The sequence below is a fragment of the Protopterus annectens genome, chromosome 14.part0, assembly GCF_019279795.1.
Source record: "Protopterus annectens isolate FY-2018-M chromosome 14.part0, PAN1.0, whole genome shotgun sequence".
NCBI lineage: Eukaryota > Metazoa > Chordata > Ceratodontiformes > Protopteridae > Protopterus > Protopterus annectens.
In genome coordinates, this window is record NC_056748.1 from 569,828,775 (window position 1) to 569,846,055 (window position 17,281).

The following is a 17,281-nucleotide window of genomic DNA, read 5'->3' on the forward strand; positions in this document are numbered from 1 at the left end:
ATTTTAGACAAACAGCTCTGTTCGGAGGATGGGAACATGTGCAGCTGTAGTAACTTAGAGATAAAGTAGACAAAGGATTATTAGAGAAATGAACTGCTAGCATTGTGCTTGAATTAGCCATAGTATCTTGAATGGTAACATAACATGTATCTAACTGGGAGTAATCAAGGCCATGTTGTTTTCCTCAGGAAGTTTCACATAAAAATTGATAAATCAGCAGAAATTCATGGGAAAGATGGTCAGCAGATGATGATGAAAAAGGTGGTAATCTGTTACGTCAGCATGGTAGGACATAACCAGTTTAAGATGTATAAAAATGAAAGTATTTCCTGTTTCTGGTTAGACAAACTCTGTATTAGCACGTTTTTGTCTCCTTGCTGCAAGATTAAAGTGCCTTAACCTGAACCTACCATGTTTTGATCATTTTTAAAGTATATTTTTCCTTTGACAGTTTGGTTCTTCAGACCGGAAAGTACCTCTCGCTCTAGGCCTAGGTCAGAATTGGGCCCGGTGGCATGCATCCGTACGGAGAAGAGGCCAAATCAGCTCTTCTGTTTTGAAAGACCTCTGACTGAATTGTCGTTCGAAAGAGGCCAGCCACTGTTTCTGATCTGGGATTGGAGGATGAGTCAATGATCCAGTGGATCAACTCATGGAGGGTCAGGTAAGGAGGAATTACCTTATTTCTGTTTTAAGATCATGGACTAATTACAGAACTGTTTTTTGTCAGGTAGATTTGCATGTGCAGATCAGGGATCAGGACTGTTTTTGTCATAGATCAGGGAAACGGAATAGGTAGGCAGTTATCCTAGATAAACTGTGAAAAGGTATAGGTTTGTGGTACCATGTGATAGAAAGGGTTACATAACAATTTGCAGCTTAGCTAAGACTGCAATGGGAAATCAGTTCACAAAAAGTTCCCGAGACCCGCCCCTAACTGAAGACATGAAGTATATGCAATTACAGCGTGCCGACAATGTTAAGTATTACACAAAATGGGTTGATAAGTATAAATTCGATGGTAATTTAGATAAACTTGCACTTATGAAACTTGTTAAACAATTAAAAATAGACACAAAAGGTCAACTAAAAAAGCAAAGACAATTAGGAGTCCCTCAGGCACATAGGTGGCTTGAGGAAGCAAATCGCAGGGAACAGAGAATAAAGAATTCAAAGACAATGTTCTTAGACAAAGAAGACAATAACTTGGTAATAGCAACGGCCCCTCCTTTGCCCCTTCCGCTTCCATTACCAGAATATGAAGCGAGTGGACAAGCTGATCCACCTCCACTATACCCAGCTGTTCCTGCAAAATCACAACCATTTGTTAGGGATCATATCGAGACAAGGTCTCGAACACAAGGTCTCGAACATGCAACTTGAGGAGGGAGATTGAGTTAAATGAAATAAATAGAAACTCACAGGCTATGAGTGAAGAAGAGATATGTCTGCTCATAGAAGCACCAAATCCTCAGGCAGGACAGGCAGGGCAGGATCCGACTCTTTTAGTTTATAGACCGTGGACACCGAAAGATATCCGGAAAGCCACGGAGGGAATTCCCCACCCAAAAGTGAAGTTTAGAAAATTTTTAGAGGACTTACAGGGTATGAGATTAAGTTACCATTTGAATGGAGAAGAAGTAGAAAAAGTAGTTAGACAAATTGTGGGTCCAGATTGGCACATGATCAGTGGCGACTGGAATCCTCATGATGCACAACTTAGACCACTCCCACATACTAATGCAGAACTGGATGGCAGAGTAAAAGGTCTGACAGACCGAATCACTGAAAAGTGGAAGCCTAGGGCTGATTGAACTTGCATTAATCAATGCATTCAACAGGAAGGTGAAACAGTTGATAGATATTATGCTAGACTGTTAGAGTGTTTTAATAATCACTGCGGAATGCAGATACCAGAAAACCAGACACAAGATTTGTCATATGAACAACAGTTAAAGAATGCATTCTTGAAGGGTAGTATAACTCCCATTAGCAGCTTTATTACAAAGAACATGGTAGATCATCGAACAAGTAGATTACAGCCATTAATTGAATATGCTAGACATGCAGAAAGACATTTTAATAGTAAAAAGAAAAAGAAAACTCAAGTATTTTTGGCAGAAGATGGGTCAGAAGTATTTGTAGTGCAAACTGGGAGAAAGGATAAGAAAAATACCCAGGGAAATAAACAATCTGACAAGCAATCAGAAGATTTTGAAGAAAGAAAGAAAAAAGGTGAATGTTTTAAGTGCGGGAAAAAAGGACATTTAGCAATGGATTGCAGGCTAAATAAGAAGGTGACTACAGAAAATAAGGAAGATGAGGAATGACTATATGATAGTCAGGAATCTTTGAATGAAAACAAACAGGAAAAGACAAGCGCAAATATGATAGCAGGAGTAGAGGATGTGACAGAAGGGGTAGAGGATGTACATGAATTTGCAGACATAGAAGATGAAATTTTGGACTTGGCTCTATTGAGCTTAGAGCTTTACTTAGCAGACACGAAACCGGAAGTGACGCTTCTGGTAGAGGGGAGGGAAGTTAAATTTTTGTGTGACTCAGGGGCTTTGCGGACCCTGATACACCCTTCCAAGTTACCGGAAGATTCAGAATCACCAGATTATATACTAGTGAAGGCAGCTAATGGACAGCTGTATCGTGAGCCACTCTCCCATGACATAGCAATAACAGACCCCGTTTCAGGAATGACCCAAAGAAGTAAAATTGTGGTTTCTGAAAAATGCCCAGTAAATCTTTTGGGTAGAGACTTAATCCAGATATTTGGCATAGCCGTAGTTCCAACCATGCAGGTTATGGAAGCACAGCGCCAAATGGATACTTTTGTAGTGCGACCGGAGGGTGAAACATATTATTGGTACAGCCAGGACTTAGATACGACTTGTCCAGGGGCAGTAACCGAAGAACTGATGAACGTAGCCATCAGTAAGTTCCCCTCCCTCGACATTGACAAACAGCATTTGTTGCATTGTACTCTATATTACTGTAATAGACCAGGACCTGATAAAGATTATGAACAGGAATTGTTTCAGAACCATGCAAACAGACTAGTGTTGCGAAATTTGTACTGGGATGCAGAGGGGAACAGTGTAGTAAGCTGTTCATTGCCCCAGGAATTTTTAGCACTTTACAAATCTAATCGATTGCCACATGTTAGCTTAACTAAGAATAAAAATTTGAAATGGGCAGACTTAGGTGAAAAAGTCACAAGGTGGGAAAAGCAGACAGAATTAGAGCTCTCCGAACAAGGAGTACAGAAACAGAAATTGAATTGGATTACACAGACACACCCGGCTGTGCACTCACAGGCTAGTGAGAATAGCTGAGTGTTACTCATATTAGAAGAAGAGGAAAAAGCCTTGCGAGGCATACCAGACATTCTCTGGTCATCAGGGAAATCAGATGTAGGACTTATATGAACAGCAGGACCAGTTACTATTACGCCAAAGTCAGCATTTAGACCCCAGAAAAGGCAGTATCCCTTGAGAAAGGATGCGGAGATAGGAATCAAGCCTATAATAGCAGCCTTACTTAAGGAAGGAGTCTTAATAAAATCTCCTGATTCACCATGTAATACACCTTTATTTCCTGTCAGGAAAGCAAATGGGGAATGGCGTATGGTCCAAGATTTACAAGCTGTAAATAATGCAGTTATACCCAGGGCACCAACGGTGCCAGATCCACATACCTTAATGAATGATTTAAAGCCATTGTAAAAATGTTTTTCTGTGGTAGACATTAGTAATGCATTTTTCTCGATACCGATACACACTGACAGCCAATATTGGTTTGCATTTGCATTTCAGGGAAAGCGGTATACATATACAAGATTACCATAGGGATATTTTGAAAGTCCAACAATATCTGCACAAGAAATGGCAAGCAACCTGGCTGGATTTATCCCACCGAAAGGTTGTCAGATTTTACTTTATGTAGACGACATTCTGCTGGCAGACCCCACCCAGCAAGAATGCAAAGAGGACACAATAGCTTTATTACAGTTCTTAGCTACTCAAAAAAAACTGAGAAGGCTGAGACTCAGGATGACAGTCGAGTACCGTAGTAGGAACAACTTCCCCGACTAAAAATGGAGCCAACTCTCCTAGGCCCCTCAGAAAAAAATCAACAGTAGTTCCCCCTGAACATTCAAGATGGATGCCTGCAAAGCCCCTTCGGACATGCTGCCAGCCAGATTCTCGCCTGCCTCCAGCACGTTCAAGGCAGAGAAATCCGAAAACACAGCAGAGTGAGCCTACAGGTTTGTACCAACCTCTGGAGAACCACCTGGCAGAGGCTGGGCATAGAATCATAGGAGGTTACCAGGTAATTGGCTTTGAGGCCCTTATAAGCCTAGCCAAGAGTTTAGCCCATGTTTAGACAAATCAGCACCAGTCCAGCAGGGACATGGGTGGAATCCCAGGGGTATATTTTCTGTTTCCCATCCAGTTATCCAGGTTGTGCTTTAAAAGGGGTAAAGAGGTACTCTGCTTAATGTGGAGAGGGAGTCTATTCCATAGATGAGAGAGTCTCTGGGACACAAATCTGTCCCACCAACAAGTCTTGCTGATGTCACAGACCAGGTTGAGGCCAAGTGTGCGGGTTACTTGAGTGGAGCTTGACTTGTGGATATGCAGCAGTCTCATCAAGGTGGGATCCGTGATTACCTTGTATGCCAGACAGGGATCACCTCTGAGGAGTCTGTATGAAATTGAGTAGAGGATTTCTGTGTATAGTAGATGTTTGAGGCCCTGTATTCTGCTGGTAAGGAACCTCTGTGGTCTTTCCAGCTGCTGCATGTGCTTTGAGAGGCACATGCCAAAAGGGGCATTATACTCAATAATGGGCCTTATAAGGGAAGAATACAGGAATGTTATGACCTCCTTGTCCCTGGATGAGATACTCTTACTTATGAGGTGGGCCATGTAGAAGGCTTTCTGTACAACAGAAGCAACATGATGGTCAAAAGTCAGGTTGCTATCAACCTGGGTGCCCAAATCCCTCACAGAGGAAGATTCCAGTTGTACCTTTTCACCTTCTTCCTTAATGGCTGACCCTTGGGGTGGGAGATTCCTTCTGTTGTATCTGTAGCAAGAAGCTTAAGATGCTGGTTCTCAAGATACAAGGAAAGGGAAGAAAGTCTACTATGAAGGGTTTTTAGGATGAATGCCTGACAAATTGAACAAGATGTATGGACATGAGAAGCTAGTAGACAAAAAAGACACTTATCATGGCAGTCTTTAAGGAGAATCTGTCTCCCACACTGGCATTTATCCTTCCTGGATGACATTAACCCAAAGGAGCATCAAATAAGACAAGAAAAAACAAAATGCCTCAACAGAACACTTATCTGAAACTGCAAAGAAGTCAGCAAACAGGTATAGGCAGTCACTGGAGAATGAAAATGTTTTCAACTAGCAAAAGATGGATGCAGATAAACAGACCTATGGTGAAAAGATACGTTCGGACTGACGGCAAGGAAGTTCTGAATATGGTAAGCCTGAATTTCACCTTCATGCCCTACATTATACAAGGAGTGTTTGGGTGACGTTCGGCGTACCTTTAAAACAACAGGAGTCTCTGGTAGACTGGCTGGACATCAGTCTTCCATGGCAAGGAATCCCATATGTTAAGAATACTGCAACAGTGAATGTAAGAACATCATTTTTGATTACTCATAATTACAGTCAGTAATACTAATAATTAGTGTTTTATACTTCATATTGTTCAAAAAAAATGCATATCAATGCAAAACTTGTTCTATTAATTTTTAAGTGAATTTAAGAGTAATAATTAAAATTTGTTCACAATCCCAACTTCCCCCGCATTATCTTTGGCTTTGTCCAGAATTCTTGACCAAATAAGTTGAGAGGTATGGTGCTACACCAAAACATTCAAATCTAAATTATTTGTATTGGAATTATTTCAGCAAACTAGAAAAAGTGTAATGGGCAGTTTATGTTGCCAAACGGCAAAGTGTTCCCTGCACGTACGGCAAAACCTAGTAATGCTTTATTAAAACATACCAAAAGACATCCAAATGCTGTATTTAGGTTTACAGTCATTGACAGAATCATGGGCAAGAGGGCTAATAAAGCCGGATGGCATAGCCTTCTAAATTCAAAGGAAAAGAAATGAATTATTAAATTAGGTGCATTATTTTCACCTGGATTAAATGAAAATTTGTGGGGGACCAATGTGCATAGTATTTAAATGTGCTAATTATCATTCATTTTTTCAACACTGAAGAAGGCCAAGTGAAATTTCAGCCGAAACCCGTCTGTTTTTATGGATTACCTATGTTTTCTATGGGATTCTTATTAACGATTTGCAGTTTGCCATTGTCTACTGGCTTGGTTTTCTTGTGACATCAGTTTATGTTGCTGCAATGTGGTATAACTTTGGAGCAGGAGGTTTTGGTTTCTATTAATGCACTAGGTACTTGGATTGATTTTGCAATACTGATACTGCAGCTCAGTGAAATGGGGGCGCTACCCTCCAGGGTGTGCTGCCCTTTGGGTCAGATATTAAACTGAGGCACCATTTGCCTGAGTTGCTTGTAGCTCAGGTGGATGTAAAAAATCCTGTAGCACTTATCAAAATGAGTAGGAGAGGTTCCCACGGTCTTGGCTAAATTTCCCTTAGTTAGTATGGACACAAACTCAGTTCTCCCCTAAAAAGAGGCCATTTGCCTTGTGGAATTAACCTGGTCAAAAAAGTATGTATGAATACATTAATTATTGTTGCCACTCTTTCTCGGTTATTTCATTATCGTTGTATTATGACTATTTTAATGCATCAGTAAGTGGTTATGGTTACTATATCTATCACTATAATGTAATCTTGGAGCTATTTTTTCCCCAGGACACACTTGGCCCCCTTTATACAAGTCATGTTAGACATAAGGAAATTATTTTTTGATGTCCATGCAAATAGAATGACAATAGTGTGAGTTACAGTCATCTTTGTGCAGCTTTTGGAACCTATATTAATTTTCACTTTGCTTGAATTACTCTGATTTAACAAAATAAACTAAATGAAATACATGTAGGCTTGCAAGTTTTAGTCCAAGTGCTGATAGGATCTCTCCCACATTCTTCTTGAGGTGTCAAAAGTATCATTATCTAGGACCTGATAACTGACCTGTTGTCTTCTAATGTAAAGAACTATTAACAGGCATTTAAATTACTTTGCTAATAAATGGTTTCTGAAGTGGGAAGATATGTGTTTTATCTTGAATGTTAGCAAAATGTGCTAGCTGTCTAAATATATTTTCCTTAACTATGTAGCACAGAACAAGTCCAACTTGTCTCTGAGCTCAGGTTAATAGTATTTTCCTCACTCTACTGAAGCACACATGTCTTTATGCATGACATTTTCTTACCTGTGCTCTATTGGTAGCTACAATCTTGGCTTGTTACTCTGCAGCATTATAAGCACTTCTTCCAGACCATAATCCTTGACCATTATAAAACAGTATTTTTTTCTGTGTTGTGAGCATTGTGAAGATTTGTGAGATGATGGGTTTCACTGTTTTTCATAAGGAAATATTTTTTTCAACAGTGGATTATCTTCTTTCTTTCAGCTGCTCCCATTAGGGGTTGCCACAGCAACTCATCTGTTTCCATTTTTTTCTGTCCTCTGTATCTTGCTCTATCACACCCAACCACCTGCATGTCCTCTCTCATCACATCCATGAACCTTATCTTAAGCCTTCCTCTTTTCCTGTTACCTGGCAGCTTCATCCTTAGCAACTTTTTCCCATATACCCAGCATCCCTCCTCTGCACATGTCCAAACCAATGTAATCTTGCCTCTCTGGCTTTGTCTCCAAACCTTCCGACCTGGGCTGACCCTCTTAATATACTTATTCCTAATCCTGTCCACCATTGACACACCAAGTGCAAATCTTATGTCCAGCTCTGACTCCTGCCTTTTTGTCAATGCCACTGTCTCCAACCCATATAACATAACTGGTCTCACTACCCTCTTGTAGACCTTCCCTTTCACTCTTACTGGTACTCGTCTGTCACAAATCACTCCTGGCACTCTTCTCCACCCACTCCATCCTGCCTGTACTCTCTTCTTCACCTCTCTTCCACACTCACCATTACTCTGAACTGTTGATCCCAAGTATTTAAACTCATCCACCTTCGCCACCTCTACTCCCTGCATCCTCACCATTCCTCTCAACAGTGATTATGATTAACTCAACAGTGGAGTATGGGTGGGTTAAAATGTATCATGTATTCTATACTTTATTGGAATGGTGTTTTGGTATGTTTGTTTTTTTGTTTTTTTTTTCATCCACATATCATACATGCCCCGTCAGCTAGCTGCTGTACCCATATTGTGCCTCAGCAAGAAAAGGAGCCTGGAGTTGCCACTGCACAGTTGACCAAAACTGTGAATATCAAACCCAAAGATACAACGCCCTTAACAGAATCATACAGATTCCATGTCCAGTAACCCTAATCTCTATCTGGTCAAAATGAAATGTGTTATCACGCAATTGAATCAAAGCAGCATTGGTAAGTGACCAGTCTGTTACCATTTTACATTAGATAATAGGCTCTGTAAATAGATCAATGTAGTTATCTTGGACTCAACTAAACACCTACAGTGCAAAACAAAACAAGTAACTGAAATGGATGAGGCACCATGAATAGATTTCACACAAAGTCTTGATATGGACTCAGGGAATGCATACGTTACACATGCTCTCTGTTCTTCAATTAGGTATTTGGTAAATGAGTGGAAACAATAAGCTCTTGTTGCATGAATGTATAATGGCATTTGTAATACAAACAAAATACTATATATGATAAAAGATTCTAACATTTCAGCTTCCTGGATAGTCACTGTTTCATGTTCTAATCCCATTAGCTCTCCCTCCGAAGCAGCAGACAGCACATAGCACTGGCTCACATGTTTGGAAGTACTTGTAGTTTTATAGTTTGCTCATAGTATATACTAGGGACAGCTGTACAGTAAGAAAAAATAAAACCAAAAAGGGCAAGCATTACAGAGGGAACTGCTGACCATACAAAATGTGATTCTGAGTGGCTCTTGACTACATTGCCAATAACAGGTGTAGTAATCCCAAACAACAAATTCTAGGGTACATTATATCCTTAAAATGGGCAATCTTCTAAGTTGTTATACTTTTTTATTACATCTGTGTATGCCAGTGTGTGCGCGCACACACTAAGTATACAGTAATGCAAAAAAGGTATTCATAGTACAGATATTACTGCATGCTTATTAGTAATGTGAGGCATGAGCCCACAAAGCAAATGCTTTACTATACCTGGGAGTATGGTAATACCTGCACCAAGCACACTTCCCACCTAAGATATAGTATATGGTAACACCTGTACTAAGCAACTGAGTTATTGGACATATAAAATGAACTATTATATTATTTAGTGTTTGAGTTTTACATTTATTAGGTTATGTATGCAGATTATATAATTTAATGCAAAATAGTTCTGCCCATTTTAACAAATTGATTGCTGTACAGAATTGTAACTGTATGGAATTTTGGTATAATGCTTTCAGCCTAGTTTTTAAGAGACAATTCCTCATACTGTTGTGAGCTGTTGCAGAGTATAATTTATAAACAGATACTAACACTACATACCGCCTCAGATGATTTTTGGAAGGTGAATTAATCCAAATGAATAGACTTGTATATCCGCAGCACAGTGTTTCACAAACGTACATTACTTTTAAGGTAACACAGGCTCAAAAATATTTCCAAGAATAATAATTTTGGTGACAACTTCAAAACCTAAAAGGCTTGTATATACAAACATTAATGCCGCATGACTCCTCATTTTTTTAAGTTGTGTTAGCTGATAAATATGCTTATTGCAGCCTAAATTTTTCACAAGGGTACTGAAATGTGTATCAGCCTTCAGTAAAAAAAAAAAAAAAAAAAATATATATATATATATATATATATATATATAACAGCAATACTGTTCACCCCAACCCATTAATTTTGTTGCATTTATTTAGCTTATGGTATGCTTCTTGTCTTTAATTTTAAGTTTCTATTATGTTTTTTGTGTGTGTTTTATTTCCATTTTAATATTTATTTGCATTTATGCAGAGTTTAAATTTACTATACTAGATCTCCAAGTTTACATCTTGGAACAGACATTAACTGAGTGTTTCTATTGCAGTTGTAGCCATGCATACACCTGCACATGTGAGTGTAATTTGACTCCTGGGTTAGAGTGACTGCTTTTTGATGTTATGGGTAGCGCTATTTTGCATCATGTTATTCAACTCCTGCCCCTTTCTAAACTGTTTCATTTCCTGTTTGTGGTGTTATACTTTCATTTGCAGTAGGATGTTATTGTTGTACCGTTTATTGCAGTGTACTACTGTTTTGGATCAGGTAGTAGACCTAAATGTACGTTTTCGGTGTTTTTCTTACTGTAAAGTTATAATATTCTAATAAAATAGTTTATCAGTTACTCTTCCCTCCAAGAACACCACTGCCTGAGTCTGAGTAGAGCCAAAGAGTTATAAGTAAAGCAAAGAACATATCCTTCTTGGCTCACCTCTCTTTAAATTACTAGAGCTAGAAATATTCTGCCTTCTTTCGACAAAGCCCACCATAAACACCTCTTCTTGTAATGTAAATTCTCACACACACACTGGTCCCACCCTACAAAAAAAATGATCTTTTACCACTCTAGCACCCAAACTGTGGGAATCTCTCCCTCTCTGTTTAAAATACTTAATTAAAAAATTCCTCCGCCTTTTGGCCAACTTTAAAACATATCTCCTTCAACAAGCCTGATGTAAATGCTTTCAGGCTAGTCATATAATCTAAGCACTTTAACTTTCCCACTTATTCCTTCAACTCAGTCATCCTCCTTTACCTCTGCTCAAGAATGTAAGATCTGTTGACTTACAAATGGCATCACAATGATCACCAGCTTAATTTCAGCTCTCCCAGTTTGAAAAAAAATGTGTAAATAAAGACAGAAATAAGAGCCTTTGATATTGTCAACTTGAATAAAATTCAGTTATGGGACATTAAGTACACTACCTGGATTCCAGCAAAGAAGCAGAAAAAAATATAGAGAACCTGAAATAAAATCAACCAGAAAAGATGAAAAGAAAGCACTGCTCATAGGTTCATAGGTGTTTACTAGGCTAATGACCACAAGGACCTTTTTAAGCCTAGCTATGCATTCCAAATATCTGACAAGTTCTGATACCCTTGATAAGTGTAAGCATGGGCCTGGGAGATGAACCATTTACAGGTTACCTCTTTGTATTAGAGACATAGGTGCCAAACAAGGGATGGATTTCCGGTTTCCCATCCAATTGTCCAAGCTGCACTTGAATTGAATTATGGAGGAGCTCTGCTTCACATGGATGGGGAGCCTGTTCCGTAGATGGGGTAGTCTCTGGGATACATACCTGCTCTCCAGCAAGTCCTATTTATATCACAGGCAAGGTTTATGGATTTAGAATGGGCAATTCTGGTACTGTTTGTTTTGTAGATATGCAGGAGGTCCATCAGAGTGGGGTCTGACAATGCCTTGTATGCCAGGCATAGATCTCCCCTCAAAAGCCTGTAGGAGATAGAATACAGGGATAGGGCCTTGAGGTGGTCTGCATAGGACATATTACTTACACCCTGCATTTTTTTTAGTAAAGAACCTCTGTGGACATTCCAGTTGTAGGATATGCCTGGTTAGGTACTTACCAAAGATGGCATTGTAATCAGTTGTAGGTCTGATGAATGCCGACTACAGTGGAACAGTGACTTCCTTGGACTTAGATGCCATACCTTTGTTTATAAGTTGCGCAACATAGAATGATTTCCTTACCACTGTAGACACATGATGATCAAAGGCTAGATTACTATCTATGTGTGTGCCTAAGTCCCTGACTACTGGGTCAACTCTAAGGAGTGTGTTGTCAATGTGATAGTTACCAGGAATGAATGACTTCCCAATGAATACTGTTATGCATTTCTTGCCATTTAGTTTTAGTCCATGACTCTGACACCAGTTGTTTGTCTGTGTCAGCCCCTCCTGGAGAACATTTGTGTCAGTGTGAGATTCAGTGATGGCTCCTAATTTGCAATCAGCAAATTTAGTCAGCTGAGACCACTGACATTGGCCTTGATGTCTGAGAAGTAAATTCCCAAAAGGAGCGGTCCAAGGACTTATCCCTGAGGGACTCCACTTGTGACTGGTTTCTTTGTAGAGGTGGACTCCCCAATTCTAACTTCCTGGGTCTTGTCTGTGAGCCAGTTGGCTATTCACTGGGTGACATACGGAATTGCACCTAAACTCTTGAGTTTGTCAACAATGCCTGAGTTGGGTATTGTGTCAAATGTCTTGGCCAGGTCAAGGTAGGCAGTGTGAATGATTTTGCCCTCATCCATTGCTTTTGTGACCTTCTCAAAGAAGTCCACCAAGTTTAGTAGGCATGATCTGCCCTTGACGAAACCAAACTGGGTTGGGTCCAGTACCTGGAGGTTTACTGTATCTGTACTGATCATCTCCATGATGATTCTTTCCATAGCTTTACATATAAGACTAGTGAGACGTATGGATCTGTAATTTCCAGGGCCTGTAGATGGCCCTCCTTTGTGCAGAAGATGACACTTGCCTTCTCCATTCATGAGGCATGAAGCCTGTTTGGAGGCTACAGTTAAACAGTAATTCCAGAGGCCCTGATAGGAAGAATCCTGTAGCTCTTCAGCAAAATAGCAGTTCAAGCTTCAACTTTGGTAACAAAGATGGCTTCCAGTACTTTAGATGAAAAATAAATCAAATGTACTCAGAGGTGATTGATATAAGTGAAACACTGAAAAAGTATAGCAACTCAAAAAGCTGGAGAAATAGAAGATTTAACTAGCTATTCAGATGAACTGATAAAACTTCAAAAATCAGATGTTGAAATGAAGAAAATTCTGGATGAGTATGAGACTTGTCAAGAAAAACTGTTTCAAAAAATTGTAAGACTTAGAAGATGGTGTGAGTAGAGAAAAATCTGAGATTTTCTGTTGTACCAGAGAAACTGGATGGAGCAAACTGTTTTAATTTTATGAAAGCACAAATAAGCAATTCAACTGGTCACAGCAGGATTTTTTAAATGAAAGGGCAGAATGAGTGCATGTTCCAAACCTCCACATAAGAAAGCAGTCAAGACCTGTACTAGTAAAGATGCAATCACACCAGCTGAAAGAGTTGATTCTGACAAAACTGTGGTAGAAAGAAAAATAGGTTCATAGATGATTACTAGGCTAATGGCACAAGAGCCTTTATGAGCCTAGCCAATAATACCCAAGATATGGCTATATTATATCTTAATTCCCTATTTATGGGATAGGGTAGTATTAAAGTAGTGGGTCTTTGGATGTTAGAGCTCTGATTTACTTTACAGACTGCCCCAGTCCATAAAGGACATGGGCAGTACCTCAGGAGTGAATTTACAGTTCCCCATCCATTTATACAAGTTCTTTTTGAAGAGAGTGAAGGACAGGCTTTGTTTTATGAAGCTGGAAAGTTTATTCCATAGATGAGGTAGCCTTTGGGATACAAATCTCTCTCTACAGCAAGTTCTGTTAGAGTCACAAATAAGGCTCAGGTTGATGAAACATGTAACCCTTGTATAATTTTTCTTGTGAATATGTAGCATTTTCATCTGAGATGGATCAGCAAATGCCTTGCAGGTCAGACATAAGCTCCCTCTCAATAAATGATATGAGGTGGAATAAAGGGATAGAGCATTTAGTTGGTCTGCATAAGAAGTGCGTCTTACTCTTTGTATTTTTTTTTAGTGAGAAACCTCTGGGGCTGCTACACTTTTGGTGTAAGTTCCTGGTTAGTTACATACAGAGGGGAGTATTGCAATCAGTTATGGGCCTAATGAGCACTTGAGTACAATGGCACTATGACTTCCTTTGTTCTTGATGCCATGCCTTTACTTATAAGTTGAGCCACATAGAATGATTTGCTCACTACTGTAACTGCTTGGTGGTGAAAGTTTAGGTTACTATCTATCTGTGTTCTTAGGTCTCTCACCACTGTGTTTACTTTTAGGGGCGTGATATCATTTTTTTTAATTTGCATGGATACCTGATTTAGGGTTGGGAGGTTGGCATAATGGTTAAGGTGTTTATCTTACCAACTGAAGGTACAGGGTTTGATTCTCACATGGGGTAATTGGTTAGGCTTAAAAGGCCCATGAGGGCAGTTAGCCTAGAACTAACCTATGAACTCCAATTAGTTTACTCCCCCGCCAAAGGACCAATCACAGGCACCCACCATTACTGCAGCAGAGGTTAAAACTGCATTGTCCAAGGCCAAGAATACAGCTTCCGTGGGACCCAACAATATCCCTGGATGTGTTCTACATGAACTACAAAGTCAACTGGCACCGCATTTGTGTGCCCTGTTCAATCACAGCCTCACTTCAGGCTTTGTCCCTACCGAATGGCACACTGCTACAGTCATTCTTCTCCATAAAGGGGGAGCAGCTACAGACACTGGGAATTATTGCCCCATTAGCCTGATGAATCTGATATGTAAGGCAATGGAGCGCATCATCATGGACCTAATTAACAAGGAAATAGGGAATCTCCAAAGTCTAGACCCCAAGCAGTTTGGTTTTGTGAAAGGTAGATCATGCCTGCTCAACTTGGTTGACTTCTTTGAGTCAGTCACCAGAGCTGTGGATGAGGGCAAGGCAGTTCATACAGCCTACCTCGATCTGGCCAAGGCCTTTCATATCATTCCCCACTCAGAAATTATTGATAAACTCACCAAACTAGGCATCAATCCCTATATCACTGGGTGGGTTGCAAATTGGTTCACAGATAGAACCCACAGTGTGAAAGTAGTGGACTTCAAGTCAGACTGCCGACCAGTCACAAGTGGAGTTTCACAGGGTTTGGTCCTGGGTCCTCTCCTGTTTGGCATCTACTTCTCAGAAGTCCAGGTCAACATGGAGGGACTCTGGCTGACCAAGTTCATAGATGACTACAAACTTGGAGCCATTATTAATTCCCCAAGTGATGTAGACATCTTACAGAAAGGCCTCACTGAGACCAATGACTGGTGTTGAAACCATGGCCTTAAGCTTAATTTCAAAAAATGCATTGTCATCCCCTTTGGAAAAAACTCAGTTCCCAGTAATTACCACATTGATGGGAGCCCACTGAACACTGAAGGTGTTATAAGAGATCTGGGGAACACAGGTTGGCAGCAACCTCTCCTTCGACCACCACATTGCCACTGTGGTCATAAATTCCTATGTGGCACATCTCATTACCAAGGGTTTTGCATCCAGGAAGAAAGAGGTCATCATCTCTCCTTCCCTCATTAGGTCAATCATCAAGTATAATGCCCCATTTGACATGTGCCACATTAGACACATGCAACAGCTGGAAAGGCCACAATAGTACCTCACGAAGCAGATCCTAGGCCTTAAACATATGTCCTACATGGACAGACTCAAAAAAACTCCAGTCATTCTCTGTCTCATATCGTTTACTAAGAGGCAAGCTCTGCTCGACTTACAAAGCCATATCTGACCTAGCTCTGTTAGAAATTCTACATGTAAAGAAATTCCAGTCCTCCTGCACCACATGCTCCAGAGACCTCAGCCTCATTACCACACTCAACAGAGCATGCTGGAGGTACAGGTTCATTAACCAGAGACTGCCCATGCTCTGGAATAGACTTCCCATACATGTCAAGTAGAGCACCTCACTGGCCATCTTCAAGAGCAATCTTGTTGAGTGGATGGGAAATAGAAATTTCACCCCGGGGATTACTCCATTGGCTCTACTGGATAGAGGCACTGGGAACTAACGTCGGGTGGCACTATGCCAGGGCACTTCTATGGGCTAGGCTTTGAAAGGCTCCAGGGCCATTAGCCTAGAATACACCTATGAACCAAAGGGCATGATTATGCATTTATTAGCATTTAGTCTCAGACCATGGTTTTAGCACCAGCCTTTTATCATTGTTAGGTCTGTTTGAAGGGGCCCAACATTATTTAGGGATTCTGTGATTGCTCCCAGCTTACAGTTGTCCGTGAACTTTATGAGCCAGAGGCCCCAAACATTGGCCTTCTCAGAGAAATATATACCAAACAGGAGGGGTCCCTGCACTGAGTCCTGTGGGACACTACTAGTAACAGTTTTTTTATCAGGAGTGGATTCACCTATCTGGACAACATGTCCTGTCAGTGAGGCAGTTGGCTGTCCATTTGACAGTGTAGGGGTTTACACCTAATGCAATAAGTTTATATATGATTCCTGAGTGGGGGATTGTGTTGAAAGCTTTGGCCAGGTCTAGATAAGTGGTGTGTACCATTTTACCCTCATCCCCAGCCTGGTGGCTGTCTGGAAGAAGTCCACCATATTGAACAACAAGTCCTTTCTTTCAAAAGACAAATTGGGTCTGGTCCAATTTTTGGAGAGTTCCTATGTCATTGATCAGGTCTATGATAATGCTCTCCATGGCCTTGCAGATAAGACTGGTCAAGCTTATGGCTCTGTATTTCCCTTGTCAGTTGATGGGCTTCCCTTATGCAGAGGGATGACTGTTGCAGTCCTCCATTCCTTTGGGAGAAAACCCATTCGGAGGTTGTGGTTAGAGTGTGTTTCTGGTAGCCTTGATAAATTCTGTTTAAAGCTACTTGAGAAGCATCTTAGAATGTTGTTGGGGACCCATGGAGGCTGTGTTTTTGACTTTAGCAGGGGCAGTAAGTACCTGTTCCCTTGTAATGACTAGTAGGGGGATGATTGTGGGTATTTCTTTGAGTGTGGTAGGAGGTGATGGGGGGATATGAACTGAACTTGTCACCAGCAGGTTTGCTATAGTTTCAGGCTGATTGTAAGTGTTGCTGTCCATGATTAACTCAGTACATTGCTGAGTGTTTCACCTGAGGTTAAGAACATAATTAAAAAAAGCCTTATGGTTATGTTTCATCTGGGAGGCTATCGTTGCCTCATCATTTGCTTTGGCAGATTTGAACAGCTCTCCAATTTGTTTGTTTAGACTGGTGAGTGTCTTTTTGCACTGTTTTGTCTGTTACTTCTTTGCTTTAGAGAAGATTATTTTCCTTTTGTTGAATAGCCTATTTATTTTAGGTGTCCATCAGGGTGATTTATTTTTGTCAGTAATCATAGGCTTGACTTGAACAGGTACTGCCTCCTCTATGCAGCTATGAATGTGTTTGTACAGTGGTTTTGTGCACATCTCATAGTAGGT